Source organism: Nycticebus coucang, chromosome 4 (genome assembly GCF_027406575.1).
Source record: "Nycticebus coucang isolate mNycCou1 chromosome 4, mNycCou1.pri, whole genome shotgun sequence".
In the NCBI taxonomy this organism is placed as follows: domain Eukaryota; kingdom Metazoa; phylum Chordata; class Mammalia; order Primates; family Lorisidae; genus Nycticebus; species Nycticebus coucang.
The window spans coordinates 63426279-63443452 of NC_069783.1; the positions used below are offsets into that span (position 1 = coordinate 63426279).

Here is a 17174-nt window from a genome sequence, read left to right on the forward strand (position 1 = left end):
ATATCTGGGCACTGCTGATCCAGTCAAGTTGACACATAAAATCAAACATCACAGCCTCTCGCTGTTCTTTCTCCTTCACACGCTGTTCTCAGGCGGTCTTGGGGGAAGCTGCTGTGTGGTGGCAGGCAGAGCCTGAGAGGGAAGCCTGCTGTGCGTGCCCACAGGCAGATACTTGGATTTTCTTAGCCTGGATTAATAATAAGGAAAGAGGTTAAATGTGAGGTGGGCTTGATGCAAATCTGGCAAGCAATATTGAAATTCTGTAGCCTAACAGTGTGTTTTCATAAATGAGTATTACTGATTTTTTTTCTGCTTGAAGGTAATACATGCTCATGTAGAAAATTCGTGTGATACTGCAAAGTATAAAGAAAAAAGCAAAATCCTGTTACCCAAAGAGACTAATGGGGGGGGGTTGTTTATTATTTTAAAGTTGACAAAGGGAAACTGCACGATTATTTGTTCCCTGTGACCAGTCTACTGGGGGTGGGGTTTCAGGCATTTTAAATCCTCAGGAAGTAGCAAGAGGACATGGAAGACGCATTGCCTGACAGAAAGGATGTCCCGGGGCACCCACACCTAGTGCTGTTCTTAGTCAAAACCACACGTTTTCCTTAGTCGTCAGTTAGAAGTCAGTCTCTTCTCTCTTAGTTCAGTACTAAAAATGATTTACAGACTTGAAAAACAGTTCCTCCCTTTTATTGGCAGCCCAATAAATGCTCTGAGTTGAAATGAATTGAAATCAACAGTGGGGTATGAATCCATTGTGCTAGATTTTATGAAATCCGGTGTAAATGAGGAGTGAAGGTGAATGCGTGGGTGGTCAGACAAACCTGCCTCTCTGCCTCCCACATGTTTCACTTTGGGCAAAAGGACACACATATGCCCAAATAGATGTTGGCACCAAATAGTAACATAAGGTAGCCCTAAATTTTCCGATGGGTAAATCCTCCCGTAATGTTTTGGTCAACTTGGGCATATAAAATTCTTGGTGCCATGGATGAAATTATGATCTGCTTATTAAATGTGTAAACTTAGTTATCCATGCCTATTTAGTATAATTTATGTAATAGAATCATTTAATTTATAGCTATTGCTTTTTTCCACTCTCAGGTTTCATACAACAAATTTATTGAAATTCTTCCCGTGCCCCTTGGTCTTCAGCATCCTGGCTGTCACTCAAGCCGTTTTGAAGGCATTCTGTCTTCCATCTGGGTGGCTGGAGAGCTCTTGGACTCTGCGTAGGATGCTCCACTGAAAATTTTATCCCAAACCACAAAGTGCCCATTTGCATGGCATTGACGGTAGTGTTTTCACTGTTCTCTCCTCCCTAACCACACTCTGTACTGCTTCTTAAGGTAATCATAAAAGGCTTGTTTACAGCAACTTCCAGCCTCGCAAAGGTGAAGTCACACCCCCAGGAATAACTATCTATCTGTGTTAGATCTCACCTCCTTTTACAGTGACTGAAAGATCTCCTAAGCGTCCCAAACTAGCATTAATTGAGGTGATTTTAGGCTAATGTCTTCCCCTCTTCCCCAAACTGTACCATGGTTGTTAAACATAAAGTAATTTAGAAAACATTGCTATAAGATGTATGAGAGACATTGCAAGGATTCAAAGATGAAGTACCTCCTTCTTTTCTGAGCAATACTCCTTTGGGGGAAAAAAGGCTTATTACTTACTGGTAGACACAGAGTAAATAACATCCTAAGACTTCACATGCCCAGGTATAAAATGTGAATAATGACCACTAAAATTAACTGTGGGCTTTTTCTTTTCTTTTCTTTCTTTTTTATTGTAAGACAGAGTCTCACTCTGTTGGCTAAGAGTGCTATGGCACCATCATAGCTCATCGCAGCCTCAAACTCCTGGGTTCAAACAATCCTCCTGCCTCAGCCTCCCTAGAAGCTGGGACTACAGGCATCCACTACCACAGCTAATTTTTTTTTATTTTTTGTAGAGACAGAGTTTCACTCTTGCTCAGGCTGGTCTTGAACTCCTGAGCTCAAGAGATCTTCCTGCCTTGGCCTCCCAGAGTGTTAGGATTATAGGCATGAGCCACTGTGCCCAGCCAACTGTGGGCTTTTTGAGGGCAGGGCCTATCTAATTTATTCATCTTTGTCCTCTGTGGCCAGCAGAGTGATTGGCTCATAACAAGTGCTCTGTATATATTTGCGGATATGTGAACAAATGCAAAACCAGTACTTTGTTTGCAAGGTACACATCCACCTTTGTTAGCAAGACCATCCTAACACAAGGCTCTTCCCATAGGTTCTGGCACTGGAAGTGCAGATCATAGCCCAAACCAAGAGATGCTTTTTTTTTTTTGTAGAGACAGAGTCTTACTTTACCGCCCTCGGTAGAGTGCCATGACGTCACACGGCTCACAGCAACCTCCAGCTCTTGGGCTTAGGCAATTCTCTTGCCTCAGCCTCCCGAGCAGCCGGGACTACAGGCACCCGCCACAACGCCCAGCTATTTTTTTTGTTGCAGTTTGGCCGCGGCCGGGTTTGAACCCACTACCCTCGGTATATGGGGCCGGTGCCCTACTCACTGAGCCATGGGCACCACCCCCAAGAGATACTTTTTCAGGCTGTATCAGCCCCAGGACCATCCTCTGTTGTTTGTACTAACGCTCCATGAACTATTAAATGGATGGACAGAGGAACTGCTTAGACCTGTCTGAGTTCAAGATCTATCTACACTGGGACGCATTCTGACTAGATGCTGATCTTAGATGCCGCCTACTCCATGTCCTCTGGGCACAGCTCCTGTCACTTCTCAGTTCTGAGACCTGTGCTGCATGAAGGCCCAGTGTAGGCAGAGCAGAAGTTTGCTCTGGGATCTGGGCTGGGGTATAGTGGGGCATCTAAAGCAGACAAATTCTGGGACTAGGAGCCACCCAGATGGGGCCAGGACCTCTGCATTTCTAAGCCAATGTCTGAAAATAAGGAGTAGTAGTCAGAAGTAGGTTTGAGTAAAAAAAAAAAAAGAAGTAGCAATGGGGTGACAATTTCATGGATAGGTCAGAACCCAAGCAGAAAGAAATTATAAGGAAACTTTAATAATCATATAGGACATGGCCAAAGAACAAAAACTAGATTTACGTTTACTGAAATGAATATCATTCAACCACCCTCTTTATCAAGGGGACTTTACCACCAGCCTCAGGTATATGATAGTGTTTGTATGAGAGAGGCATACATACATATATAATCAGGGGTGTGGGGGCTGGGGATCAGGAGATAAGAAAAAAATAAAACGTTGGCTGAGCACCAGACAGGCCTGACTCTGCTGCCCAACTGCGAAGATTAGAACCCCAGCTCTCTTGCTTACCAGCCAACTGCCCCAAGTCAAGTTCTTTACACCTCTGCTCTCAGTTTCCCACTTTAAAATGTGGATAGTATCATACTAGTACCTACTGCAGGGAGTTATCTTGAGGATTGCATGAGTTAACGCATGCTGTGTGGACCACAGAGAGACACAAAATCTGTGCTATAGCAGAGCACAGTGTGATAGGAGCTGTCAAATAGTGGAGTCTAGTTCCCTTCCCCTTGAGCCTGGGCTATCCCTGTCTCTGGTTTGATCACGTGGTAGGCAGAACAATGGCCTCCAAAGATTTTCGTGTACTAATCCCTAGAACTTGTGTTACATGGAAAAGGGGGATTAAGGTTGTAGATGGCATTAAAGTTGCTAATCTGCTGACCTGGAGCTGGGGAGAGTATCCTAGGTCATCTAGATGGGCCCAAAGTAATGACCAGTTCGTTAGAAGTAAAAGAGGGAGCTTTTCTTTAGTAGCGCAGGTACTAAAGTTGGAATGGACAGAAAAGATTAGCATGACCCCTGTACAAGGATGGCTAAAAGAAATATAACAAGAAAAGAAAAGAAATTTTAAAAAACAAAAAATGTGAATGAGGGAGGAAGTCCAACACTGTAGGATGACAGAGACTTGGCTGGCCATTGCTAGCTTTAAAGATGAATGTGGGCAGCTGGTAGAAAACAGAAAAGACAAGAAAATGGATTATCCTGCAGTGCCCTCAGAGAAGAACGCAGCCCTGCCAACACCTTAGTTTTAACCCACTAAGACCCGTTTTAGATTTCTGACCTCCAGAATTGTAAGACAAAACATTTGCTCTGTTTTAAGCCACTAGATTTCTGTAAATTTATTATAGCTGTAATAGAAAACAAATACAGAACAACAGAATGGGGCAGAGATATGCTGTATGATGGTTAAGGCTTGGCCGTAGGAGATCAGCAGCTTCCAATTTCATCTCTCTTGAAAGTCAGTGGTCATGTAAGAAGTCCCGACCATGGTGAGTCTCCATGCTGTGAGGAAGCCCAAGCTAGCCACATGGAAGGGCACCAGGTCACCAGACACGCGAAGTCTTCTTGGACTTTTCAGCCCAGCCCGGCTACCAGCTGGATCTAGCTGAGGTGTGCAGAGCAGAACTGCCCAAATGAGCCTGCCTGGATTCCTAAGCTACAGCACGCTGAGTAAATAAATTGGTGGTTGTTTTTAAGCCACTATGAGATTGGTTTTATGCTGTGATAGATCTCCCATAAAGCATTTAGAATGGTGCTTGTCATGTAATAAGCATTCAATAAATGTTGATTATTATTATACTAGTTTAGTTATACGAGGTCTGACCATTAAGTTTGCAAACTTGGCATTGTGAGCTCACATTGGCAGCACTGTGTAGCAACTTGGTAAGATTTCATAAACTTGATGTATCATTGCCTTGATGTATCGGCTGTGAGACATGACGTGTGGTAGTGTCTGGCTGAGTGGTGTTCATTATTGTTATTGTGTGTTTTGTGTGACATTGAGAGAATGTCTGAGCTTGAATTAGAGCAGCAAAGAAAACATTCGTAAATTTCTTGTTTTTTTTGAGACAGAGTTTCACTTTGTTGCCCTCGGCAGAGTGCCATGGTGTCACAGCTCACAGCAACCTCCAACTCCTGAGCTTAGGCAATTCTCTTGCCTCAGCCTCCCAAGTAGCTAGCTGGGACTACAGGTGTCCACCACAATTCCCGGCTATTTTTTGTTGCAGTTTGGCTGGGGTCAGATTCGAACCCGCCACCCTCGGTATATGGGGCTGGCGCCCTACCCACTGAGCCACAGGCACGGCCCTGTAAATTTCTTGTTAAATTTGGCAAGAATGGAAGTGAAATCAGGGAAATGTTATTCCAAGTTTATGGGGATAATGCCATGAAGAAAATGGCAGTGTTGGCACACACCTGTAATCCTAGCACTCTGAGAGGCCAAGGTAGGAGGATCTCTTGAGCTCACAAGTTCGAGACCAGTCTGAGCAAAAGTGAGACCCCATCTCTATTCAAAATAGAAAAACTAGTAGGGGACGGTGGTGGATGACTATAGTACCAGCTACTCAGAAGGCTGAGGCAAGAGGATCTCTTGAGCCCAGGAGCCCAAGAGACTGAGGTTGCTGTGAGCTAATGACACCACAGTATTCTACCCAGGATGACAGAGTGAAACTATGTCAAAAAAAAAAGGAGTGGTGCCTGTGGCTCAAAGGAGTAGGGCGCCGGCCCCATATGCTGGAGGTGGCAGGTTCAAACCCAGCCCTGACCAAAAACTGAAAAAAAAAAAAAGAAAGAAAGAAAGAAGGGAGGGAAGGAGGGAAGGAGGGAGGAAGGAAGGAAGGAAAATGGCAGTGTACAAATGGATTAAACATTTTTCAGAGGGGAGAGAAAATGTCACTGAGGAAGAAAGGTCATTCTTTAGTAATGAGCAGAGTTGGTGAAAACATTTGCAAAAATTTGTCAAATTGTACATCAAAATCATCAGCTGACTGTGAGAAGCATGGCAGACCTTGGAACACCCTCCCTTCTCACCTGATCTGGCTTCCAATGACTTTATTCTTTACATAAAGACAAAGGAAATTTTGAATGAAAGCTATTTTTATGACATTCAGTACATCAAGGGCAATACAATGACAGCTCTGATGGCCATTCCAGAAAAAGAGGTCCAAAATTACTTTGAAGGATAGACTAGGCCCTGGCGTTGATGTATAGCTTCCCAGGGAGCGCAATCATAGGCGAGCACCGTGACACGCAGCAGTGAGGTATGCAGCACTTTTTCTAGGATGAGTTCACGAACTTAATTGTCATATTTTGTACATATAATTATGTTTCACATAATAATGTTTTGGTGAATGATGGACCACACATATGATGGTGGTCTCACAAGATTCTAATGGAGCGACAAATTCCTTTTGCCTAGAGATGTCCCACAGCACAACACAGTGCCTTTGGTACAGCTGCCTATGGTATTCAGCACAGTAACATGCTGCATGAGTTTGTAGCCTAGTATACTAGGCTATATCACCTAGGTTTGTATAAATACATTCTACACAGTGACAAAATTGCCTAATGATGCATTTCTCAGACCATGCCCTCCTTATTAAGCCACACGTAACTGGTAAACTTCTCAACAACCCAACTAAGGGTGTATTACCCCGTCTGTAATAGTTAGGATTATTGTTCTACAAATATCCACTTTTCTCCCTCTCTCACTGTGAACAGAGTGTACATCTCATGCCATTGATCTTGGGCTTGGCCTTGTGCCTTGATTTGACCCATGGGATGTTAGTAGATGTGACACATACACAGAGGAGCTTTAAATGTGGTTATACAGTGGGGCTTCCCTGCTTGGGCTTCTGCCATTGCCACGTGAAGATATCCCAGGAAGCCTGTAGTTCCCAGGAGCAAGAAACACATGTGAAACAAAGCCATCTCACAGACGTGAGCATGGTAACACATGCTCAGTGTTTCGTGCCATTGAGCTGTGGGTGCTTTTAATGCAACAATGGCTGATATATAGTAGTACCTCAGAATATCAGGGGATTGCTTTTAGGATCCCTATGTATGCCTTGCAGTCAGCCCTGAGGAGCCCTTGTAAACACTGCAGTTCTCCAGATGTGCAGTTTCATATCCTAAAAATACTATATTTTCAATCCAAGTTTGGTTCAAAAAAGTCCTGTTTATAAGTAGACCTGTAGTTCAGATCCATGTTTTCCAAAGGTCAGGTATACAAGGTTTAGATGAGAAGACTGAGGTTCAAACAGATTTTAAAAACAAGACAAAATCCATGGAAATATTTATGATAAAGAAACCTTTTTGTTCCCCCTAAAGAGCCAGCCAAGAGTCCTTATATTAGTTTCCTAAGGCTGTCATAACAAACTATTACAAACCAGGGGCTTAGAACAATAGAATTATTCTCTGTATCTATCAGTCCAAAACTGATGTGTTTTAGGCTCCTTCTGAAGGCTCTAAGGGAGAAGTCTTCTTTATCTCCTCCTAGCTTCTGGAGGCTCCAGGCTATCCTTAGCATTCCTTGGCTTGCAGATCTATCACTCCAATCTCTGCCTCCATTGTCATATAGGCTTCCTCCTTGTGGGTGGGTCTGTGTGGCTAATTTTCCCTTTCTTTTCTTCTATAAGGACACTAATCATTGGATTTGGGGCCCACCCTAATCTGGTATGATCTCATCTTAACTAATTACAAAGATCCTATTTTCAAATAAGCTCACATTCTGAGGCTCTATGTGGTCTTAATTTGCATGTATTTGTGTGTGTGTGTGTGTGACATTATTCAACCTTCAACCCAGTCTAGTCCCTCCGTGTAATACTAGAAAACCCGTAAAAGGAGTAGGGCGCCAGCCCCATATGCAGGAGGTGGTGGGTTCAAACCCAGCCCCAGCCAGAAACTGCAAAACAAACAACAACTAGAAAACCAGATTATGCTCAAATGATAGCTTCAGGCAAAAACTCAGATGTGGTTTAAATCTTGAGGGTAATAAGTTGGGAAGACTTCAGGTAGAAAGCAAAATTTAACCTTCATGTAAACTTTTTTTTTTAGACAGTCTCACTATGTTGTCCTTGGTGGAGTGCTATGGCGCCACAGCTCACAGCAACCTCAAACTCTTGGGGTTAAGCAATTCTCTTTCCTCAGCCTCCCAAGTAGCTGGGACTACAGGCACCCACCACAATGTCCAGCTATTTTTTTGTTGCAGTTGTTGTCTAGCTGGCTCTGGTCAGGTTCGAACCTTCCACCCTTGGTGTGTGTGGCTGGTGCCATAACCACTGTGCTACAGGTGCTGAGCCATGTAAACATTTGATATGATTTGAATGTATGTGCCCTCCAAAATTCATCCTAAAACTCAATCCTCATCATGGTAGTATGAAGAGGTAGTGCCTTTGGGGAAGCAATTAAGTCATGAAGACTCCACCCTTCTGAATAAATTAATGCCATTATAAAAGAACTTCACAGGGAGTTTGCCTTCTTACTCTTCTGGTCTTTAGCTCTGTAGGCAAAAGAAGGCCCTTCCCAGACACCAGATACTGGTATCTTGAGCTTGGACTTCCTAGCCTCCAGAACAGTAAGAAATAAATTTCTGTTCTTTATCAATTACCCCAAATACTCAACATATTTTATCATAGCAAGACAAATAGACTAAGGGAGCATTCCGTAAAGCACTGACAGTTTGGGAGCTATGAAGGAATGCTGTGAATGGTATTGCTCTAGGTCAACCATGAAGTCAAGGATTGCTCACCTTGAAAAAAACGCTCAAGCCATTTTAGAAGCTCACATGATGAGGCACTATTTTCTAATCACTAGTTTTCTTCCCAGTGCCTTTCGTGACCTGGGGGAGAGGGAGCTCCTGGCTGCCAGGAGACAGGGGCAAGGAAGGAATCTGTGGAGACCAGGAAAGTGGCTGGGACTGGAAGAGTCAAGTTAGGGGAGCAGGGCAAGTCAGAGGAGGCAGATGAAGTGACAGCTCCTCTGGTCACTGGCAACAGGAGCTGGGGCCACTGTGTCCAGGCCATCTCACATAATAAGAGAATACTTACCACAACTATGTATGGACTCCTTTAGCCTTTATTTTAGCCCTCTGAGGGAGTTGCTAGTACTAACTTCTTTAAGGCCCAGAAAAGGTGTAGTTGCCAGTTCCAAGAAGGGACTGGTGATCCTTACCCCCTGGTATTTAGCTGTTCATTCCTTCCCACATAGAATTAGGGCTTCCCTGGTCCCTGACGCCTACCTGCAGCTCAGGCCTGGCACTCCTTTGCACAAGCGGGTGACATCGGCTCCTTCACTGTAGGTGACAGACATTGAGGTCCTCCTACCTCACCTTGAGCTCCTGAACCAGCCAGCCATGCCTTCCAACTTGTCCTCTGATTCTGCTGGTGAAAGGTGAGGAGATGGTCCCTACCCTTCATATCTCTGTTCTTGTTGTCAGGAAATCCGAAAGTCTCAAGGAGACAAAACTTTTTGTCCTGTACTTATGGTGGAGATGAAATGTAAAGGGCGAATACCACTGGAAGAAATAAGTAGATGCTGACTTAAACACAAGTAAGTCCAGTGATTCTGAGAGCTGAGTTCAGAGAGGGAGAGATAAGAGATCAGGGCTGGGGTTGGAGGTGAGGAATGAGAAGAACCCACAGAAGGAGGAAAAGATGGCACAAAGGGAAGGCTTGGTTTAGCCAAAACAAATAAGAGTTCCTCCAAGTAGTCCTGCCAAGAAGAGCTCCATCTTCCGAAATTTTCAGATTTGAGCCAGGACTATGCCAAATGAGCCATGGGCTGAAGGAAGCAGATGGGTGAAAGTAGTTGGATTTATTTACCGGATACCAATTAGCCAGAAAAGGAAGTGGGGGTGTCAGGAACATTATTTCCACTTCCTGGTTACATATTCAAACATGGAACAACTGAGTCCTAACAGGAAGAAGGAATAAAATAAGTGACCACCCCAGGTGGCACCACACCCAACACATGTCAGAACAGAGTAAGAATTATTAGTATTGTTTAAGGGCCTCCTGAGAGCAGTGCCTAGTTACCACCTTAAACAAAGGACAACAAAGTTACCTCAAGAATATATATTTTAAAAAGCCAGCTCCAAAAAAATTGGATGCAACCTCTTTGCTTTTGAATAAATTTACATAAATTGTGGTTCATTCAGACAACAGAATATAACATAGTGACTATGTAGCCACTAGAGAAATTTGGCTGTTTTCTGTGTATTGGTATGGAATGATCACCAGGGTAAATGTGAAAAAAAAAAAAAAAAAGAGGCACAACAGTCTGGATAAGATGCTATGTGATGTTTAAAATGCATTTCACAGCTCAGCCCCTGTGGCTCAAGTGGCTAAGGCACCAGCCACATACACCAGAGCTGGCGGGTTCAAATCCAGCCTGGGCCCGCCAAACAGCAATGATGGCTGCAACCAAAAAATAGTTATGGCAGGTGCCTGTAGTCCCAGCTACTTGGGAGGCAGAGGCAGGAGAATCGCTTGAGCCCAGGAGTTGGAAGTTGGTGTGAGTTGTGATGCCACAGCACTCTACCCAGGGCGACAGCTTGAGGCTCTGTCTCAAAAAATAAAATAAAATAAAATAAAATCCATTTCACTACATTTGTGTAAAATAATAGCATATGCCTATTCCCATAATGCATAGAATGGGAACACATGTGAATGTGTGTGAGCTATAAAAAAAAAAATAACTGGGTTATAAGTCAGGGTCGTGGTTCTCCTTGGGGGGGGGGAGAGGGAACACAGGGTGCTCCTAGGGTGCAGCCCAATTCTACTTCTTGATCTGGGTCCTGGTTGTATAATATGCTTCGCTTGTAAAGGCTTATACATCTGTATTTGTGATCTGTGCACTTTTCTATGTTATATTATTATGCAATTTTCAAAAAACAATAATAATTTTGAACTAAAAAGATGTAACTCCAGTATTAGGCAACCCAAGGGGTTCTCAATCCCTTTCTCAGCAGGATCATTCCTGACAATTACATGCCCAGTTCAGGACATGAAAGAGGCTTACGTTAGAGTGTTCCCCTATCCAGTCCCATTTACTATTCCTTCACACTGACCTTACCTTCTTGTTTATCAATTGCTTCAGGACTTCTTTTTTCCTTCTAAACAGATTAAGCCACAGTTGTTCATGTGTTCAATAAAGTCTGCCCATTGTGCAATCTGCAGCTCCCCAGGTCTGGGGTGTTGAAGAGAACCTGCTGGCTGTGAAACAGAAGGGAAGTTGTTTCACTAAATGCTGGCACTTTTCAGTGTGAGCAAGCATATTTCTTGAAAAAATAAAAGGAAACGCAGACTTAATTCTTTCACTTTTTAATTGAGGAGAAAGAAAAAAATGATAATTTTCCTGATACAAGGTATGATATTTTTCCTAAGGGGATAACAGATTGCCCCAGAAAGAAAAATCAAATACTCTCCAAACCCATTTTAAAACTTGATGGTAAGCATTCCCTTTGAGGAAGCTGGGTGCCTGCCCAGGGAGTTCAGGGCAGCAGCCAAGATCTACTCACACCTGGGGTACAGACCCTCCTAGAGAAGGAGCAGGGAGGAGCCTGGCACATACTGAAGCCTACTGGACACCAGGCAATCCACTAGGCATTTCTGTCATTATTAATTCATATCACAATAACTCTATGGTGTATATACCATTATTTTTCCCATTTTGCAGAAGAAAACTAAACCTTAGAGTAGTTAAGTACCTCCCCTGAGTTATACACTATACATACCCCAACACATAGTAGCTAAAATCAGCACTTTACCATTATTACTTAAGATGCAGTGAGTAATGGAGCTCAGTTGGATGAGGCTCATTTGGGTTCTCTCATGCAGCTGCAGCTGATGTGGGCTGTGGCTGTAGTCATCTGAAGGCTCTACTGTCCAAACACTGCCTGGGGCTGTCACCTAGAGTGTGGCTACATTTAGCCTCCCCGCATACCAGCTGTGCTCCAAGAGGGAGTGTCCCTAAGTATTCTGAGAGAGCCAGGTAGAAGCTACAAGTCTTCTTTTGCCCTATCATCACTTCTATTATATCCTATTGGGGAAAGTGAACCACAGAGTAAATGAAAGGGGGAAGAGATTCCATCTCTCAATGGCAGAGGTACAGAAAAGGGTTTGCAGACAAAACATTGTCAAATAGAATGAACAATGTTTGATAGCACAGCAAAGTGACTATAGTCAACAATAATTTAAGGTATACTTTAACATAACAAAGAGAATAGAATTAGAATGTTCCTAACACAAAGAAATAATAAATGCTTGAGGTGATGGATCCCCCAATTATCCTGATTTGATTAATACATTGTAGGCTTCAAAACATCACATGTACCCTGTAAATATGAGGGCTGTCCAGACAAGTATCCAGCTACATAATATGAAAAATAGAGATATACATGGCTGCCTACTTTCCAGACAGTCCTCATATATATAACTGTTATGTATCCATAATAATTAAAAACAAACAAAAAAATTAAAAAAGACTTTGCAGCCATCTTTATTTACTATACTTAGAAAGTAGTGAAGCCAGGATTTGAATCCAGGTTGCTCTGAGTCCTTCCTTTAGAATTACCTCCAGGCTTAATTATGAACCTGCCCAACTGCTGGAAAGTGGCCATTATTGATTCTGCTGTTTGAAAAGGAAGTTTAGTGGCAATGTCAACACCACATAGATCCTCTTGATAAAGAGGCCAATGGAGGCTGCACCAAGCTCCATCAAGAAGGGCTTTGTCTTCTTATTACCTACTAAAATCTATTGTCTTTTTCAGCAAAACATTAGCATCTAGGGAACCATTGAGCCCAGTGCCCAAAAGACTTCTGGGGTGCCAGGCATCTCTTCTGAAATAGCTGATTCTTTCACTATAGGAAGATGGGCCCTAATTGAACCTCTCCCCCCTGGACACCTAGTTTAGGAGTTCTCTGGAGGCTCTTGGATAAGTGCTATTTGGAATCCTGAGCAAAAGTCTGGGAGCTTTATTCCTGCCAAGGAACACTCAGCTTAGAACTATGAACCATCATGGTGGAGAATAGGTCCTCGACAACTCAAGAGAGGACAGCCATGAAGAGCTCCATTCCTGACAGGGTAAGTTGCCTCTTTTCTAAGATTGACTTCACTATTTATGAGCTTTTATGCAGACTTCTGTGTGTTCAGCAAAGTCAGCTTCCCTTTGGACACAAAGTGAGGCTATTCTTCCGAGTTTCTCCTTGTAAGTTAGGTGGGACTGTGTGACCACTTCTGGCCAGAGAAATGGGGCAGAAGTAGAGGATTCCCCTTTCTGGTGCCCTGAAACTTCTCTCTAACCATAAGTAAAGTACTCAGAGGACCTGGGAGACAAGAAGAACCACAAGATGGGAGAAGCCTGGGTTCCTGACGAGCTCCTTGGAGGAGAGCCATAGAGCCAGGGCACTTGGGTTGGACTGTTCCCAAGTGAGAACTAGGCTTTTCTTTGATTAATCCATTGAAATTTGGAGACTGTTTGACAAAGTAGTCTATCCGGATGTGCACTGTATGAATAGTAGAGTAAGTTTGCTGAGTTCCTTTCAAACAGAGTTGTGGTTCCCCATGCCCCCTTTCCACCTGCACCACCACACGCCATCCTTATTTGCAGCCTCCCCCGAAGTCAGAGAGGGAGTGGATGGAGGGGATGCAATTGCACCTTTGCCTCGTAAAGGCTCTTTCAGCTTTAGGCATTAACAAGAGTGAGCATAAGATGATTTCATTTAAGGAACTTGACAGCCCTATAATGGATTTGAGAGAACCTTTAGAAATAGAAGGCACCTTTGGAGGCATTTGGTCCAACTATTAAAACAAGTAAGGAGAAAACAGAAGCCTTGAGAAGCAAAGTACTGGTACAAAGCTGGATAGTACCGGCACCAAAACCAGGGGCCACTGCTTCGGAACTTCCTTTCATGCGCCTGTAGATACTTTGGTCATCGTGGTAGCATCATATGAACAATGCAAGCTCAGGATTGGACCAGACAGGCTTAAAATTCTGGCTCCACCTCTTACCCGGTGGACCACCTTAGGAATGAATAGCATTTAACTTCTCTGAGGGTCAGCTTCCTCATGTGCAAAAAGGAGATAACTGTAAGAGTACGTTCCTCTTAGTTGTCATAGCAACTAAACAGATCAATGTAAAGTGTTTAGCACACATTTGACCCTAATAAAGTTAGTTTCTGTTATTACTTAAACTAATACCAAAGTTGGATAAAAATAATGAGGCAACCTTAACGGAACCACATTGCGCACAGCTTGAGGATTACCTCCTCTGTGAACAGAGCTACGCATTCTCTGCCTCATACTTTATTTGGGACAGTGATTCCTTATCCTATATCCATGACTCTCTTCCTAACCAGACTGGAAAACTTCTTGTTGCCTTCTTACTTTCTGTATCCCTCAGAGTATGGGAGTGTGACTTGCACAGGAACTTGTTGGAGAGCAGAGCCCAGCACAGATGACTGCAAGCAGACTTGGGGGTCTCTTTCACACCACTCTCACTCAATCAGGCTATCAGAGTCCCATTTCTCCCTCCCTCTTCAGATCTCCAGCTTCTGTTCTGCTGAAGACGAGGCAGCCACCCCCACTATCTGGCTGAATGGCCATTATTGAATGTGTTGGGGCTCAGAAACTGATACCCCAAAATATAGTGCTTTACCATGCTGGACTGAGATGAGACTCAAGGTCTCCCCTTCCCCCATCCCTGTCTCTCAATCCTGTCTCAAAGCAAAGGATGAAGTTGCTCTCTGAAGTTTCCTTCTTGACTTAAAGTCTGGACTCACCAAAGAAGAAAACAATTACCTGAACTCACATCGTAGGTAGAAAGACTGAAGTCTGTCGATCCCCAGGCTTTTGCCACAAATCATTGTCTGCTTTTTGATTTTTTTTTTTTTTTTTTGGCCAGGACTGGGTTTGAACCCACCACCTCCGGCATATGGGACCAGTGCCCTACTCCTTGAGCCACAGGCACCGCCCCAAATCATTGTCTGCTTTGCAAACCCAACAGGCTTTGTTCCAGGGCGTGGTGTGTTCTCCAATTCCATTGTTTTCTCCTAAAACGCAGTTACTCCCCCAAATGGCCACATTTCCCCCATCTCCCCTTCCCTTTGAAGAGGGTATGTAAGCATATGTATGTACCCCATTGGGTTATTGGGTAATCATTCTGCTGCAATTTCCCCCATACTGTGCACCTTAAAATAAAATTTTATATGCTTTTGCTCCTTTTGCTCTCCTTTTGATCAGTTGACGTTCAGTGAACCTTTAGAAGGCAGAGGGGAAATTTTCCCTTTCCTTCTGCATTAGAAAAGACCTTGACCCTGATGAGGCTTAGAGAAGGTGGTAGCCCCAGAAACACCTGGGCAGTTCTGGCCATAACAGGCAGACCTAATTCGCAAGGTTTTTGCTATCTCAACTTCAGTCCTCAGGACAGAACTGCTTTATGAAAACCAGAAGTCTGGAAAGTCTTAATAATTCTAGCTCCTTGTTCTAGGGCTTACAAGTGCATTTGGGTACACCCTGCCTCCGGAGTCTGGGCTTGCTTTCAGAATCCTGAGCACTTCATTCCACAACAGCACTCCCAGAGGTGGGGAAGCTGGGGAGTGTGAAACTTAAACTGAACTGGCTATAGCTCTGAAAATTGGACAGATTTAAAACTACTTTCAAGAATCTGTCTCAATGTTCATTGATTGACATTTGGAAATTATGTGGGAATTAGAATTTTCTAAGGTTTCTTCTGCCTGGAGACCATAATAGGACTCTATTAACAATAAAAACTCAAATTTCCTTGGCCTACACTTCCACTTGCACAATCAGAACTTTGGCCTCCCACCCTGATTTTAGGAGGCCCCAGTGGTGCACACAAATGCCTTAAAGCCAAACAAGAATTGGCACTGCCACTTCTGCCAAAGTCTGTGAGGAAGCTGAGTTGCCAGCCTGGGGCCTCAGCCTGGGATTATGGGCTGCCAGCCTTAGACACACCAGCTGTGCAGCCCTCACCCCCGAGGGCCTCACTACCCAGCAAGCCATGCCATGCCCCCCTTAGTGTGGGGAGAAATGAACTCTCCTCAGCCACGTGGCACAGTGGCTCTTGTGCACCTAAGCAGGCTCTGCCAGAGCCCTCTGTACATGGTTCAGCTTCAGACACCAGGCAAGAGCCTGTATAAGCCTGTGTAAACAAAACTGGTATTTTTAAGCTATGGAAACAGTAATTTAGGAGCTTTCTGCAATTTCTAGGACATGGTTGAGACAAAAAGTCATCTTGGAACAGTTTTTATTATTGTTGCTGTTTTTTTAGACATGGGGTCTTGCCTGGGCTCATGGGATCCCCCTCTAGTGGGCTTATAGGCATGCCCCACCTGGCCTGGCAAGATTTTCTTTCTTCTGTAACAATACCTGGAGTGGCCCCTCTCAGTCATGTAAATGTGAAGGCTAAGAGGTGCTCCCTGACCTGGGAGAAAGGGTAGAAGCCTGTCCACCATCTTTGGTATGCACAGTTGGTCTCAAGGAAGAGAGGGGGCAAATTTGCAAAAAGGCCCAGGAACGTCCTCGAGCTCATGGTCATTGAAGTGGCTGATTGGAAGCCACTGTTAGAGCACCAACAGAAGCCCACCTTCAGGGAGGCAGCACTAGATGGTAGCCTGAGATCAATCAGGAACCCCATAGCACTTTGAGGTTTCCCCAGCTGCCCTGCAAGGAAGCCTGGTTTGAGAACTGTGACAGGACTGAACCTCCAGAAGAGGGAGGGTGTCTCAACCCTGCAGCATCTAAAGCAGTGTGTGGGGGGAGGTATCTGAAAAATACAGATGCTGCAGCACTTACAGCTGTCTGTGCCTCAATGTTTATAGCAGTATTATTCACAACAGCCAAAAGGTGGAAATAACCTGAATGTCCATCAACAGAGGAATGGATAAAGAAAATGTGGAATAAGGAAAAAAAAAAAAAAGAAAATGTGGAATATACACACAATGGAACATTATTCATCCTCTAAAAAAAAAAAAAAGGAAATTTTGACACATGCTACAACATGAATGAACCTTGAAGATTTTATGCCAAGTGAAAAAAGCCAGACATAAAAGGACAATATTGCTGTGATTTCACTTATACGAGGTATGTAGAACAGTCAAATTCTTAGAGACTCAAGTAGAACAGATGTTTATCAGGGGGGCGGGGATGGGAGGGATGAAAAGTTGTTGTTTAAATAGGCAAATAGGGAGAGGGCAGAGGGCTTTTCTTGTATCTATGTCTTTTAGGATGATAAAAACATTCTGTAGATGATGGTGATGATGATTGCACAGTGTAAATATACTTAATGCCACGGAATTGTACTTGTACACTTAAAAATGGTTAAAGTGACA

At 43.7% G+C, this 17174-nt stretch overlaps 1 non-coding gene across 1 annotated transcript; it reads left to right on the forward strand.

Annotated features, from left to right (window-relative positions):
* Positions 1 to 3781: 3781 nt before the first annotated feature.
* LOC128585190 (U6 spliceosomal RNA) lies at positions 3782 to 3893 on the forward strand. The gene has a single exon (XR_008379922.1). It is a non-coding gene; the product is annotated as a U6 spliceosomal RNA (small nuclear RNA).
* The last annotated feature ends 13281 nt before the right edge of the window (positions 3894 to 17174 follow it).